We start from the raw sequence: 17,242 nt of genomic DNA, 5'->3' as shown, positions 1-17,242 counted from the left end.
TTCCTGTCCAGAGTGGTAGGTGCTGCAAGGCATCGTTTGCCAAAAGCTTGTCACTATGGATCTGAATCTTTGCAGAGTGGGAGACGAGGAAGATTTGCAAGGAAAAAAAGGTTTAATATGAGAAATTATATTGTGAGTACGAGTGGGGATTTTTCAGTATTTTGTTTCATTTTTTTATATATATTTTGTATAGAATATAACATGTATGCAGAGAGGAATGGGAAGAGAATGAGAGAATGTTAAAGGTGCTGTTGTTGTTGTGTGGGATCCATATTTACATTTCAGCCTGCCTGAGGAGTGATTCGAACACAGCTCCAGACCAAAACCAGAGGCCACCTAACCACTGCTCCAAGCACTGAGTGTGCAGCAGTCACTACATCTGGATCAGTCCTGTGTTATAACTTGTCAGTAAGGCTGGGTATCATTTACATTTTTGATTTGGACCTTCTTAAGACTCCAAACATCTTTTCTCCAAGCAGATTGTGGTGCTCACCAAAGTCTCTGTGGTGGTTTCTGCTCATGTCCAATTAGAGGCTCCACAGATTTTTATTAGGTGACAAATATGTTTTTTGATGCCTTTTATGCTAAATATAAATATGCTTTTCTACAAAATATTTCTAGACATTAAACAAAATAAGCTAAATTCACTCTGCAATGCTGTCTAAACACAATTGTGCTAAATCTAAGCTAAAATCAAATCCAGTACAAAACTAAATTAGGAATTACATTAAAGACAAGTGTAACTTAAAAGACACCAAGCATTCAGTGCCATCAGTTGTTAATACTCAGTAATACACACACTAATCAGTGTGTACTCAAAAAGTATTGAGATTCCATACCCAGCCTTTCTTTTCAGCATCCTAATCACTGACTAGTTCAAATGCATCAACAGTCTCAGATGCTTCCATTGAAAAGTTTAGAAAGCAGCTGTGAACTGCCCTGTATTGGACATGGTGAAATTCCCCAGATGTACATTTGCCAAACTAGTCAAAGTGCTGGTGCTCATCTTTGTGTTTTCAAGTTTTCCTTCTTGTAAGCCCAAAACATAGAGTCTGAAAACACGACAGACAAGCTACACAAAGACCAGATATTCATGTTTTATCAAAGTACAATGTTAGGTGCAGTGTCTTCTTCAATTCATTCTGGTATAGGCATGGGATGATATGACAATATCATATCTTGATTATCCTGGCCAAAATAATTCACAGTATTATCTTGATAATCATCAAAATATACTAAAACTCTTCAAAAGGCAGCAAAACATACTGCAATCACTTGACCATGCATTTTGTTAGGAAACAAATATTTGTATTACACCGCAGATAGGACACAGTGTTAGTGAACATCAATTATAGTGAAAAACAATCCAACTTAAATAAGGTAATCATAAATCATAAGGTCCCCCTTCATAAATAAAGAATAAATAAATGTTAGGGACCTCATCCACCAGTCTTTCTTTTAGTTTGGAATCCATAGCCTTTCCTCACACCTGATATAACAGTTTTTCCACTAGAAAGATGCAGGTTGTGGTGATATTATTTAAATATAGGACTGCACGTTATTGAGCTAGTCAGCTATTTCACTGATGTGAGCAAATTCACCACGATCAACTTATCTTCAGTGTTTTTACTGTGATCCATGATAAAATCTTATTTCCTCCCATCCCTGTTCTGGTGCACCAAACAAGAATGAGCTTACTGCCCTTTCTGTTAGACACTACCACTTGTTGTTTTATCCCCAATCAGTCACAGGGGTCAGTAATGACACCATTCTGGCCACACTCCAAAACAAACTTGAACAAGCTGCGTCAAGTGAGATTTAGGTTTGACTGGAAGTGTTTTCAACGAGTATACATTGTTTTTCCAAGATAGATAATTGAGAGTTTAGTAGTTGGTTTGGCAAATGTGTGTTTTCAATGGGAAACATGTCACACATTGGGTAAGACTGTCCCATACAGGGCCCAGACAGTGGCTGTGTCTCATTTTCACCATCTTCTTCTATTGAATTTGGACGCTCCTTGAGGTTTTTACTATTCCAAAATTCACCGTGTGTCGCTCACTTGTCTTTATAAGGCTACAGCTGTAATTTTGCAATACCTTCATAATGTTTCCTCTGTAGACTGTAACACAGGGATACCTCCAAAGCCACACCTTCAGAAACCATAACAGCCCTATAAATGAGACCCAGCCGTTGTTTGGCCCTGAAAAGCCCTTCTTCACTGAGCTGTGTAATGCACACAAGTCCAAACACTGACCCGGAGCTGTTGGAAATCAGACACATGAGTGTGTTTGAGTGGCCCCTTTCTTCAATGTGGTTAGCTCATAGACCATGGTGCTGTTACTTTAAAACATGTTGACGTTCCATCTCCGTCTAGGCAGCTGCTGTGGTTCTGAACCTGCCTCTCTGATTGGCTCTGGACCTCACAGGTGAAGGTGACTTAGTAGAAAATGTACTGTGATATTTTTGTATTCCTCAAAAAGTGTAGCTTGATTGAAAAATTCTATATGTGCTGATTGCAAAAGGTTCTAATTTAGTGAAAAGAATAAAAAAAAAAGATAAAAGCAATACTAAAAGTGTAGAGTTTACTTAATAAAGATAATTCAAAACACCAACGTGCTGTGAGTGGTGTGTGGGGTTTAGTAGGAGTTCTTGGTCATCTTCCCTACAGAGGTGAAACACATTGTGCTCCTGAGGCTGCCTGCACACTCAGCAATGGCCACAAGAGGGAGCAGTAACATAATTTATAAGATCATCAGACAGGACTAAAATTGTCCGAGCAGTACACAAGACATTTCCACATTTCCATTCATCCTTAAAAAGATGTTTTTATTATAGTAGCAACCCTTAGTGTATGAAAGGCCAGCACTTTCTCTCTATCTCTCTCCCCCTCTCTCCTGATGCATGACCAATCAGGGACGAGAGTGAGCACCGAATCGGCCCTCTCGCTCATCACCTGCACTCAGACAGCTAGACAGGAGGATCGCAATGGCCATGAACGGACTTTTGACATTGGTATTTTCCTTGAAGTTGAGTGTATAAACCAGGAAACAATCACATATAACTTAGATAAATCTTCCTGGACTGTACAATCAGACACCTTGTTAAGTTGGACACCCTGCAGTGGGCAAGTTACAATAGTTTTTTCATGGTCCTTCATGCCTACTCCAGGGCCTACTGCAGTACAAGATGTCAACCACCCAGGATAGGGAACTACTAGTGCAAGCCAGGAGGCTGACAACTCTACCTGCACACCGTCAGGACGAAGACCTTATTGGCCCAGGCAACTGGAGCCCATCAGTGACATCAGCAAATGATGATGAGCAGCCCATCTCTCTAGATCAGCACGTTCCTCCCTCTAGCGGTCCAGTGGTGCAACTGCACAATGACCCAGAGGGGCTGCGAAAGCAGAACCGGGACCTGATGCAAAAACATGACACCCTTCTAGCTGCAATGGAACCTAAAGCTGTGCAACTAAGATCTCAACCTTAAGACCTGGCAGAGTGAATACAGGTGAGGGAATATGATGGAGACGGATCAACTCAGCACGCAGATCAAACACCTGGGAGAAGTAATTCAGAAGCTTTACACAGGTTCATCCATCCTCAGCATGTCTCCATCCCCACCCTCCTTGTCTGACTGGCTGAAATTTGAGATCCAGGTGCAGGCTGACACTTCAAGGTTCAGCTCCCGCAAAGAGACCAGCACTAAGAGGGAGCCATGTAGACCTGCCAAGCCCTCTCGGAAATCAGCTATAATTCTGCTTGGTACTGAGCAACCCCTGCCCCACAGCCAGACTCCTGTCTCCTTAACATAGCAGAGGAGGTCTAGTATGTTGGCTGACCACCTGGAGGACGGAACGTGCTGTTGAAGGTCAGCAAAGTTCCCCTGATACTGAGATCAAACCTTGGAGTCATACGCTGTATTGGTAGATGGCTCAGAAAGGATGATTCTGGGGCACTGGTCAGCAATAACATGTAGGGACGTGCTTGTACTGAGGTCTTGAGCAGGGCGACATTTTTGGTAAATATTAGAACTTTTTCAATCAACCCCAGATATGGTTAGGTTACATACACACAATACCGAACTGGTTCATTCCCGTACCGACAGTTTGGAAGATGACATGAAAAAAGGCGAATCTGGTACAAATCAAATCAAATCAATTTTATTTATATAGCCCAAAATCACAATCACATTGCCTCAGTGGGCTTTACAATCTGTACAGTGAACGACATCCTTTGTCCTCAGACCCTTGATTCGAGTGAGGAAAAACTTGCCATATTGAGAAAAAAAAGCTTTTAACAGGAAAAAAAGGTGGAAGAAACCTCAGGAAGAGCCACAGAGGAGGGATCCCTCTCCCAGGACGGACAGACATGCAATAGGTGTCGCATGTACAGAAAAGAAGAACAAAATCACAGTTTGCAAATTTCATGGACAGAATATCTGATACAAATTATAACATATGTAAAGTGTGTGGATGACTGAGCAGGCCGAGGCATCACCAAGTGGTGCCCGAGCCACATGACCTCCTGTCCACCATGGTGACCTGGAAGAGGGCAGGCCACACAGTATAATTAGCAGTAAAACAGAAAAGATCAGAATGAAGATGCATTGTTGAAGATGATGAACAGGTTGATAAAACAGAGGTGAAAGCTAACCCTCAACCGCCACCACAGCAGGCTTCACCTTCACCTAACGTGAAACGCAATGTTCAGCCAGCAATGCCTCAAAGAGCGCACCAGTATTAAACTCGGAACGCAATGACAGACTAGGGTTTGACAATTTATGCAAGGCCATCATCCAAGATGCCTTGTGAAGAATCAACTTTTGGATGAAGAAGGTCTCCATACCTTGTTGTGTGAAGCTGAGGCCATCATTAACAGCAGGCCTATCACAAAGGCATCTTCAGACCTCAATCATTTAGAGGCCTGAACACTGAACCACCTGTTGTTACTCATAGTCAAGCCCAAGTTACCACCAGGAGTATTTAACAAGGATGACCAATACACCAACAGAAGATGGAGACAAGTTCAGTAACTTGCTGACTTCTTCTGGAAACGTTGGTGCAAATAATACCTCACGCATCCCCAAGAACGCCAGCGATGGTCCACGCCTGGAAGAAGCTTCTGTGTCGGTGACGTCGTGCTCATTGTGGATGACGCGTCACCCAGAAATACATGGCCACTTGGAAGAATTGTGGAGACCTTTCCTGACAAGAAAGGCCTTGCTCATCAGGTGAAAGTCGAGACTAAGACCAACAAGCTTTGACGCCCAATAACAAAGTTATGTCTTCTTCATGAATCTTGGGATAACTGATGAACTGTTACGAAACCAGGTCATCACTTAGGACGACATGATAAGGATGGTGATGGACTCGAGCTGAAGGGCTTACCTGTTTATGACGGGGTGTAGAACTCAAAGATGTCCTCAGATGGTTTAAGTTTAAGATAGCATGTAGGCTCCATTATATTACAATTTTGAGTAATTGTTTCAAGAACATTGATAACAATTAGAGGCGGTAATGTAGGAGCCTAAATGCAGCCTATTTGATGTTTCAGTAATTTACATTTAACACACACATTTTGATCGAGCCTCTTGCTTTAGCTCTAGGGCAGAAGATGGCATCTCCCAGGGTGGTAAATCTCATAAGGTATCGCTTTATGTGGACGACTTTTTATTACAGTCGTGGTCAAAAGTTTAAATACACTGTAAAGAACATGTATATCATGGCCGTCTTGAGTTTCAATGATTTCTACAGCTCTCATTATTCTGTGATGGAATGAGTGAACACAAACTACTTTCTCACAAAAAATATTTGTGAATTTTGGTTCAGTAATGAATTTATTATAGGTTGTCTGAAAATGTGACCAAATCTGCTGGTTTAAAAATATCCAAACAGTAATTGTAATATTTGGTTAAATGTCTCTCGGCCATTTTCACCTCAGTTAGGTGTTTTTGATATCCATCCACAAGCTTCTGGTCGTCCTCTGGCTTTATTTTTAACCACTCCTCTTCACAGAGTTGGTGAAGTTCAACTAAATTTGTTGGCTTCCTGGCACAGACTTGTTTCTTCAGCACAGTCCACATGTTCTCTATGGGGTTTAAGACTGGACTTTGTGAAGGCCATTCCAAAACCTCAGTTCTAGCCTGATTGATCCATTCCTTTACCACTTCTGATGTGTGTTTGGGATCATTGTCCTGTTGGAACACCCAACTGCAGAATTTGGAGATAATCCTCCTTCTTCATTATTCCATTTACTTTCTTTAGAGCAGCAGATCCAGCAAAACAGCCCCACAGCATAATACTACCATCACCATGCTTGAAAGCAGGTATGGTGTTCTTGGGGTTAAAGGCCTCACCTTCTCTCCTCCAAACATCTCCACCTATGTTGATGCAAAACACACTTGACTGTGAACACTGACACCTGTCTTCCAGCAGCTTCTAATCCATTGCAGACTTGCTTTTTGGTGGTTTTTGGTTGACTCTTGACCATCCTGACCAGTTTTCTCTCAGAAGCAGGTGATAGTTTGTGTTTTCTTCCTGATGGTGGCAGTGATACAACTGTGCCATGCACTTTATACTTACAAACAGTTGTTTGTACAGTTGATCTTGGGACCTGTAACTGCTTTGAAATGGCTCCAAGTGACTTTCCTGACTTGTTCAAATCAATAATGTGCTCTTTCAGCTCAATGCTGAGCTCCTTAGACTTTTCCATTGTAGTGTTTGTGGCTGAGTCTAATGGGGGTATCAGACAAGCCCTGTTAAAATGGACTCAGAAAAGTCACCAGCTGTTATCAATCAGAATCACTCAGAAGAAGTTTAGAGGCCATGCTACAAAGAACATTTGATTCACACAACTTTCGATAATCACCTAAATTGATTGTTCAAGTTACTGTTTGATTATGATTGATCCAGCAGATTTGGTCACATTTTCAGAAGACCTATAATAAATTCATTACTGAACCAAACTTCATGAATGTTTTTGTGACAAAGTAGTATGTGTTCCACTCATTCCATCACAGAAACATGAGCGCTGTAGAAATCATTGGAACTCAAGACTGCAATAATATACATGTTCTTTACAGTGTATGTAAACTTTTGACCATGTCTGTAGGTAACGCATTTTCTGAAAAATCCCACCTTCCAAAATGACCCCTTAATGAAGATACAAGACAACACTGTAAACTTGAGAGCTAAGTTAGAGATGTAAAGAAATTTTCTGAGCCTCATCGGCTGCCTGATCGTTACTGAGCATGTGCAACACTTAACAGAGATGAGAAAAGAAGCAAGACGTCTCACTCCTTAGCAACTTCCGTTATCAGTTCCAGAAGAAACGAAAAGCTATGTTTCAAAACAAAACAAAAAAACAATGCATATGCACACTAATTTTGGTTTAAAAGTGGCATTAAGCTGCTGCGAGCGAAAGTCGTTCACACAACCTGATCGAGAACACTCCAGAAAACTGGCCTATGGAAGTGTGGATACACAGGTACTGTTATCTGAGAAGAACCATGTCAGATGACCTGCAGTTTTCCAGAGAGGATTTGAGTGACATTTAAGGCGTTGGATAAGGTTTTGAAATCACTAGTCAAAATTCAAAGCAAACATAATCCTTATGAATACTGTGTACTGTTAAATATTGTGGATGAAATATGTTGATGTAAATACACTTTCTGCTCAGCAGGGCCCTGACATGTTGTTAGGAAAAGCTCGCAAAGCTATGTTTTTAAGAGTAAAACTACACCACTTTTCAAACACTTTCAAGGTACCTAAATCAAACAGTTAAAATGATGTTTAGTTTTTTTTCTTTTTTAAACTCTCAAGACTTTGAATGCCTAAAGATAACATATTTAACAAACCCACCCAACCTCCCTCCAAGGAAAAAAAAACACCACTACACAGTCATTTGTTCCTTATCCACATACTGAAATACCCATTATATTGAACTAACTCATACAAATTCAACATAGCCCTTGTGACCATGAGCCACCCCATTGTGCATAACAACTAAAACATGCAACATCACGCAAACCTGCAATAATACAAATGAAACGGGTAAGTAAGCTGATAATACTGATAATTTCATTGTCTCATGTTAAAGGCTGGGTCATATCTCCCTAGCTGCTGCTGCTGAGAAAGAAGTGAGTTGTACTTCAGAAAATGAAAGAAAAACATCTCCTGAGACATGAATGCCCCCTGAAAAATGCTACAAAATGTACAGAAGAAAAGAAGAAGCAGTGGATGTTGTGAGAGAGTCTCTAAAGACCTTACAGGGAGTCTGTGCAGCTGGCGACCTGAAACCGATGAGATGGTACAGGCTGAAACCTTTTAAAATGGGGCCACACACAACGTGCACCGGCTCCCTGCCTGACTAGTGCTCTGTGCTCCGTTTAAATAGACCAACTTCTCAGACTGCAAACACAGTTGGAGGCTCAGAAATACAGTTTAACTCCATTGCTAAATACAATGTGCTACCTAGTCTGACACTAACAAGCTAACATTAGCGTTAGTATTAGCGGCCAACAGAAATCTTCATCAGCTGACCTTGCAACTGATTAACTACACTAAACTTCAGGTAAATACAGTAGGAGTTTCTGTAACATTTCTAAATAAATCACTATTACTGAATTCTTACACAGTTCAACGTGTGCCCGTCTCCATCCTGTGTGTCCTCAGTACATCCTGATATGTACATGAACATGACGTCTTTCTTGTTTTGAGCCTCACCCACCATTGTCCACTGGCCAATGTGACATAAAAATGGCAACTAGGCAGATGAAACACATTCTATATTCTGATTAAATCTCACTATAACCAACTGGAAACCAGTTGTAAGTGCTTGTTGTTTGCATACCAACCCCAACAATTATTAAGGGAACTTTCTCCTCCTAAAAAGTCCTATTTCATTCCTATCATTGGTGCCTTCCTGTAAATTCAGGATTAAATACATTAAGATGCCTCTTTCCTTGTAAAACGTGTCAGTTTATCATGGCATGACTGTCTGTCTGTTTTTTGTGTTTAACTTGCATCCTGTCTGCTTCTGTAGTCTATCTAAGGTGTGTCTTACCTTCCAGCAGCGGTTTGAACACTGTTTCAACTGATTTCACCATTTACACCAAACTGATTAAAGAATATAACATATTGATGCATATCAAATCTTACAAATACAGTAAAAAGTAAATAATATAGGCTACTTCTTTGGAGAAAGAAGAGAGTGGAGAAAATCAGCAGATTCCCTGAAAAAAAAAAAGCTCAACTTTGGACTGTGATGACTGTCTACAGCACAATCTTAATTATTTGGGCCTTCTTGTTATTTCAGCAAATGTTATACATGAATATATATTTCTTTTTTTTTTATGTAATGAACATATCAGTTTCTCCTAGTGATGTAGGTGTAGGTATATTTGCATAGAGAGTGTGGAAGTGAGATCAGATCTCAGGTGGTAACAAGTCGCATGTCTACGTGTTTATGGTCAGGTGTGAATTGACGGGCCTGAAGCTGTCCACTTATGATCGGATCATTCAGGACAAAGGGTAAAACCAAACATAAACAGTCTCTCTCCCAGAACACACCTGTTTGGCCTATTTATTTATCTGCTCCTTAAACGTTAGCTAGCGTTAGGGTTAGTTTATTTAGAGACCCCCACAAAGCTCAGATTATAACTCCAACCCTGCCCAGAACATTGTTTGACGCTAGAGAGGAAGCTACTTAAAATGGTGAAATTCTGTTGTCCTTTGACAAGTTAGTTAGTCTGTTTGTTTATTCAGTTTATTCAGACATGAAAATCAATAAGTGAAGATTTTTCTCTTCTGTTAACATTTCTTCCTTGAAACTTCATATGGCACCTTTAAAGTGTGTTGTTTAAGTGTATTGATATATGCGTAAGTGTCACCAGAGGAATGTGCAGTATGAACAAGGAAAAAACAAATACTGTATTTATGCACATGCGCTCACATATAGTGTATAAGTATATAATATAATAATTCTAATGATAATAACAAAACCATGGGTTTTGCAGGAGTGCATGGAAGCCTGGTAGGTTAGACCTTTGATGCTACAAACAAAATAAACTATTTTATATAGTGGAGTGCGGGGCATTAATTGAGGAGTCTCACAGCCTGAGGAATGAAGCTGCTCTGTAGTCTGGTGGTACAGCATCAGATATTTATGTATATTTTGCCAGATGGCAAAGTAAAGTAGTATCTATCTCATAGTATCTTTTGGGTTCTGTGACAATCTCACTTCGCTGATATCACTGATGCTCTGTAAATGGGTATCAGTGATGTTCTGGGAGGTTTTAATCACCCGCTGCAGAGCCTTCCTGTCCTGGGACATGCACAAACCATGCCAGTTTGTGACCCCTTTCTTCTAAAATCAAAAATCGGCTCCTTGGTTTTGCTGATGTTGAGCAATAGATTTCATCCCGATATGAACTTTCATTGTAATGTGGCCGATGATGGTGATGTGGTCCACATACTTAACAATAGGTAAAAAGTAAACAGGAGGAGGCTGAGCACACAGCCCTGGGGCGCTCCAGTGTTGAGCACCAACAGAGAGGAGGTGTGACTGCCAATCCGTACACTCTGGGGTCTGCTTGTGAGGAAGTCCAATATGCAGTTGCAGAGCGTTGTAATCATCAGTTTCATGGGTGAGACTGCACTGAATGCTGAGCTGAAATTCAATCATTATTTTGTTGTTTTTTCTTTTCTTAGTAGTTGTTGTGTCATTTGAGAGGCATGTCACCCCATGCCAGTCTAGTTTAACAGAGTCCTTGTCATGACATCAGCCACCTGTTGCAGATCCAGCCACTCCCTTCTGACCCATTTCAAGCCATTCCCATCCATACCTGACTATCTTCGCCTTTTACTCACCTGTTCCTCATTTGCCTGATTAGTATAGCATTATATATACCAGTCCATTTCCACTCTGTCTTTGCGAAATTGTCTCGTTTGCATTCATTGAGATTCAACCTTCATTCTGCATGCCTGATCCATTGTTTGAATGTTCTCTACCTTGCATCTTACTGGATAAGTTTTCCTGACTTGTCTACCTGGTTTTGACTTGAACTTTTATCCTTACCTGTCTGCCTGTGAGTCATGCGTTTGGGTTCTAAGTTGTCTTGTTTCTGAGCCATTACAGCCAAATATGTAATCAAATATAATGAAAGTAGATGATATGATGCAAAAAAAGGGAAAATTATAACGATGAATAAAGTAAAAATGACTTACTAAATTATAAACAACAAAGAAATGCAGTAGAGTAGGGAAGTTTTGTAGTCATATTTAGAAAAATGGTTAGAAAAACATGTCAGGGTCCAAATTGGACAGCATTTTATTTAAGCTGAAGATTTTAAACAAACATATCTCAGACCTGTTTTATCTAAATTCCACCAGCATGTCCACAGCTCTGCCAGGTGAAACAATGGACCATAACACAAACATTCCTGGCAGCTACAAAGCCCTCCCCTGTCCTCACACCATATTTCACTACTTCTCCTGCCAGCTTACTGTAAGCTGAAAACACGGGTCAAACCCTCAGAAAAACAGTTCAGTTCAGGTGTAGACGGATGAGGCTGCAGCTACTGGCTGCACAACATCAGTCCAAGGGTACTCAAAATGTCTGCTGGGCAGCTTGCAGCAGCTTTCCCTGAGGGTCATGACCTCATGGACTACCTCACTGGCCAGCCACAGCATGCCAGAGTGATGCTGTGCATCAGTGCACCTCAAGAAACTGTACTGGCACCAATCATCTTCACTATTTACACCTCAGATGTCTGCATTAACTCTGGTTCCTGCCACCTACAAAAGTTCTGTGACGACTTCCCCATTGTTGGATGCATCAAAGACATAAAGGAGGAATACAGAGGACTGGGAGGCCCCCTAGCCTGGTCGTCATCCAGGGGGAAGAAGTGTAGAGGGTGGTGGACTACATGTACGTACCTTGGGGTCCAAATCAACAAAAAACTGGACTCTGTTATTGTATATTATGCTATACTATATTACTACCTTTCATCTTACGCTAATTTATCATATAATATACCATGGTAATATGCTCAGAGATTTTTGCATTGTTTTTTATTTTATTTGAATTACATCTCTATAGTTACAGACACTAAGTACCATGACTTCATCATATCATACATTAGTCTTGTATAAACTGTTAACATATACTGTTGAATCTGCTGCTATTAATACACCAGTGTCCCTTCACCTATACGTTTTTCTCAAATACTCATGTATAGTTTAAATAGTTCAGTCTTATTTATCTATTGTTTAGTTATTTCAGTTTTATATACCTCTTATTATTTATATCTTATACTTTTTCTAGTTAACTGGAGTTATTGCTGTCCCGTTGCTTGCATGTCATGTAACAACCAATTTCAATTCTGGTAATCATTAAGCTGTTCTGATCTTATCTGTATGTAGTTTGTTGTATTTTTTTATATTCTACTTTCAACATTTGAATATATGTTTGAATATATGTTTCTTTGTGTGTAGCATAGAGGAGGCTACATCTGCACGTCATTATGCATAAATGTATGTATAATAACAAATAAAACCTTGAACCTTGAGATCTAACAAAATGATACTTCACTTTGGCATTGATTTAAACAAATATTGTACATGATAACATATGAAGATTTTGAAAACAGTTGGACTTGATAAACAGGCAACTGAGTATACTCACCATTTTAATGGCTCTAAAAAAACGTATATTGTTCACTGCTACCAATCTTTTTGTGACAAAAAAATAAATGTAAGGATGAGACTGATAATTAACCTGCAACTGCATGTCCGACACATGCATCGTTATTTTCTGCTGACATTCAAATGTGCATGTTGAGTTTTTTTGCACTGCACATCTGTAAAAAAAAAAAAAAAAAAAAGAAGAAGAAGAAGAAGAGAAAAAAAGAAAAGAAAGAAAAAAAATACACACGAGTTTTAAAAGACTTTACTAGCCACTGTGGTTTCAGGGGTTATCGATCAGTAATATGAGGTAAGAGAAGAAGTATGTCAACATTACTACCGACATTCCTTCAGTGTTTCCAGGATAACAGTGAATACCATGTCTTCCTTTGGACCTTGGTCTGTGAAAACAAACGTTAGATAAATAATTTTGGGGGTTAAATTTTAAACCCTCCCCGGTTATAGTTTGGTTGAGTCCAGAGTTCCAGTAGATCCAAGATGGCGGACTAAGCAGCGACGTGCAGAAGTTCACTTTTAACTCTAAACCCTGAAGCTTCTCATCCTCCCGTTCTCTTGTCGGATTGTTATTTATTGAGAACGAACGCTGGTAAGTCCCAAATCACTTAGACCTTCCGTATTGTGTGACACTGTCTCGAAGTTGAAGCCCGTTTTATCTTCGGAGTTTTGTGAGTAGATGCCGTAGCCTCAGCAGCTAGCCGTAACGTTATTCTAGGTTCCAGTTATCCCAGTGGTTACGGGGCTGGGGTTCGTACTGGGAACCTTTCTTACTGGCTGGAAAACACATGGATATGCCAGCTTTATAGAGGGGTTGAAGCATGAAGTAGAGAGTCCTCAGGTCACAGGATTGTTCATAGGTGCAGGTTTCAGTATCACACTGAGCCACTGAAAGCTGACGTTAGCCATGCTAACATTAGCGACAGTCTGGTGAGACTGTTGCTTATAGAGCTAGCTAGCTGCAAACATGCTAGCTGGAATCTACGAAGGACTGCTGGCTTTTAAAATAAAGTTTTCTCCTAATCGTTTCTTGCTGCTTTTCAGATCTTCCTCTTCTTCATTTAATGACACTTTTGAATGATAACAACGATATGCTTGTGCTTTCACTATGCGCAACTATGTTTAATTTATCATTGTGGAGCACCACATCAGTGTAATGGGTAAATCTGAGGTATTGTTTTGGTATTGGACGTTAACATAGATTTGGAGCTGTTTTGGAGCTGCCGTGTTCCAGCATAGATATTTTTTCCCCCTCTGGATGTCCACTTAAATCAATGCTGATCTTCAACACAAAGCAATTTACAAGTGATTAGTCTATCTTCGGTTCACCGCTCTGTGTTGCTATTAGTGCGCAATTTGAGTAATGAATGAAGCCAACTATTGATGTTATGTGTATGTGGATCACTGTGAACTATTGTGAAACAACTGAAAAATGACTTTTTGAAAGAGGCTTGGAGTAAAAGTGTTAGGAGCTAAGTTGCAGTTTTATTACTGATGCAAGAAGAATCATTGTTTACTCCTTCAGTGAATATCACAATTAACAGCAGTTAATGATGTCATAGTTTTGAGTGTTAAAATAGGGCTGCAAAATTATTCAAAACATAATCGAAATTGAAATATGGCTAAGTGCAACATTAAAATTGCAGAAGCTGCAATATTTTGATAATGTGTGACAAACATCATTATAATTAGGTACTGTAGCGCTGCAGAGAGGCCCAAGCCTACAAATGTTGTTCACCAGGGTAAGAAAATATTGTTTGGTACAGACCCTAACAAATTTCACATAATCAGGATTTAATTATTATTTTTTGGGGGGTGGGGTGGGGTTCCGGCTAATTGTGAATAATATTGTAATCATAATATCTGTCAAAATAATGGCAATATTATTGTTTTACATATCGTGCAGCCCTACTGTGGAACCTCAATCCTTGAACAGTGTTTGTATTTAGACCCCCTCCTATAAGTATTGAAAATGTTCAGTTCCTAAAGTTGACCATGTGTGCTTGGCCAGATTCTTTGCAATCAGGGTTTGTACGGGTGCTTGAAATCCTTGAAAATGCCTACATTTTAATGTTGTGTTTTCAAGGTTTGAAAAGTGCTTGAATTTTGGATAAAGTGCTTGAAAATGCTTGAAATTGTAACTGTATTTCTTTCACGGCAAATCGCTATCTGACAGAATAGTTCGCTTATTAGATGGAGAAATAAAATAAGTCAAAGAACCTAAAGTGAAGACAGCGCCGCCTGGGCCTCGCTTGCGTCTCTAGCCCTTTCCACACAGAGACTCTGCATTATCTCTGCATCGGCGGTTGGCCATTTCTCCGCCTTTGTTTGTTCACACAGAACCAAGCAGCTCCGGCGTAAAGCCGCACCAGTGTGTAATTCACACAGAAAGCCAGCGCTGCGGATCCAAAAGACGCATGACGGTACACGTCATGATGATGACGTCTGTGTGGTTTTTTCAACATGTTTCGCCCGGTGTCCTCCTGTTAATCTAAACACGTACCTGCTGACTGTTTATAATCATATGGATGCTGTTATAATGTGTTGTGATTGAGATCCTGACCCACCATACATCCTGGAAAGTGACAAAGTTAAGTTTTTCGCTCTAAATTATATAATTACATAATCTCTATCAGTAAACAGGACACTGCCTGACTCTCTCACTCACTGGGAGGGATGCTGTTTTCTGGGGAAAGTTCACTGAAATCTCGGTTGTGAGAACTGACCGTGGCGGTGATTTTTTTCAAGACAGTAACTACAACAACACAATAGTGAAGGAGACAAACACTTGGTGAGTTAAAGTTTTTTACTGGGGACAAACGCTTTTTTTTCGGGCAGAAATGTGATGAAGAGTCAGTAGGACAGACTTTATGACAGACATGATGTCAGACACTTCTCCACGCATAACTACAATGTTTTTTTCCTCGCAATAAGTTGCAAGACACTACCAGTTACCACGTTACTGTTGTTTGGTCCTGTAACATTACTTTGTGGGTCATTTCTCTTTATTTTGATGAGTGAAGGATGTTTAGTTATCAGACAGTGAACACCATCAGACCGACATGCCCCGCTCCGCGCTGCCGGCTTATCCATTCACACTTTCACACAGAGGAGGATGCGAAGAATTGGCGCAGGATCCCTCCACGCAAAGGGCAGTGTGAATGGGGCTAGTGAGTGGGAGAAGACAGCATGCTGGGAGGTTGCTGTTTTAATGAGCATTGGCTACAAAACGACAAATACAAACCGTGGCTAAGATGAGGACCAAATCCATGAGTAGCCTCCTGCGAAAGTCTGCAAAAACGACATGCCGCTTTTCACAGTGGGAAAGTCTGCGCTCTAGAGTCACATGAAAGGTAAGTCATAGAAGAGAATATTCAAGTAACGTTAGGCCACCGTTACACGTTGACGCTAATGTGTTTACGTTATCTACATGTTTGTACAAGGGAGATGACCAATATATTATAATTGTAAATAATAATAGTAATAAAATTTGTAGATAAAATAATTGTAGATTATTTCAATTTCTCTTTAGAAGAATATCAGACAGGTTCTTGTGCAATGTCAAAGTCTTCTGACTTGAAATGTCAAAGTCTCCTACTCAGTGTTAGTCTCCATGCCTGTCTTACTGTATGTCATGTTATTACCATGAAGAGATCAAGCACTTTAAAGGTGATAATTTAGGACTTCTACAATAACACATACAGCAACATATTTGCTTGACAAATATCATTTTCAACATCTTACTGATAATTGTATTGATAATAAACATTTTGTTTTTTAAAAAATAATATTTTCCTTCTATTTTTGGTGTTATTTAGGAAAGAAGCATCGAGATCTGATGAGAAGACTTATAAATCCAGGTCCTGCTTTTCAACAGAAGGGGATAAAGGCCACTAACCTCAGCTTAAGTAGATTTGTTTTGATTTGCACAACATCTTGCTGAGTTAATGTGAAGTGAAATATGCATTTTGAATTTCTGCAGTATATGTATGCATCTAATGCAACTTTTGTCCTAACCTTGGTTAGCCCTGTATTTTTGTGTTGTTAATGCTGTTTGTTTTTTCAAATCAGAACAATACTGTGTAAAAAAAGTCAATGAGCTGATTGACTGCCTATGTCAAAGAAAAATGTTCTCATTTTTCACATTTTCAGTGAAGAATTTATTGAAAGTGAAGTTATTTGTCGAGTGATTTTTGGGGTAATTGTTTATATTGACTCAGCCAGGTTGGATAGCAAGCAAAGTCTACTTAAGTGTTTTCCTTTTAATTTCTTATCATTTTGCTATTACAAGCACAGTTTTGGTTGTGTTAGTATAGCACAATACCATCTCTTTTAATATGATAAAGAAGTGAAATAATAATCTTGAGTATATTTGTATTAGTATAAATGTCATTTACCACAGCTGTAAGGTGCTGGAAAAGCTTGAAAATGGACCTTGAAAGTGCCTGAAAGGTGCTTGAATTTGACCTTGGAAAAGGTGTATGAACCCTGTGCAATGTTCACCTAACTTTTGATTAATCTCTGCGTTGTTGCTGTTTCTCG

At 39.8% G+C, this 17,242-nt stretch overlaps 1 protein-coding gene across 1 annotated transcript in view; it reads left to right on the top strand.

Annotated features, from left to right (window-relative positions):
* Nucleotides 1–13,209: 13,209 nt before the first annotated feature.
* The window catches only part of ndst2a (N-deacetylase/N-sulfotransferase (heparan glucosaminyl) 2a), a 46,919-nt gene continuing 42,886 nt past the window's right edge, over nucleotides 13,210–17,242 (top strand). Inside the window, exon 1 of the mRNA XM_073481341.1 lies at nucleotides 13,210–13,292. The gene's annotated coding sequence lies outside the window, so the exon portion shown is untranslated. The remainder of the gene's footprint in view (nucleotides 13,293–17,242) is intronic.

The sequence above is a fragment of the Pagrus major genome, chromosome 15, assembly GCF_040436345.1.
Source record: "Pagrus major chromosome 15, Pma_NU_1.0".
Taxonomy (NCBI): Eukaryota; Metazoa; Chordata; class Actinopteri; order Spariformes; family Sparidae; genus Pagrus; species Pagrus major.
The sequence above is the reverse complement of the archived record's forward strand: the minus strand, read 5'-3'. Positions and strand labels throughout refer to the sequence as shown.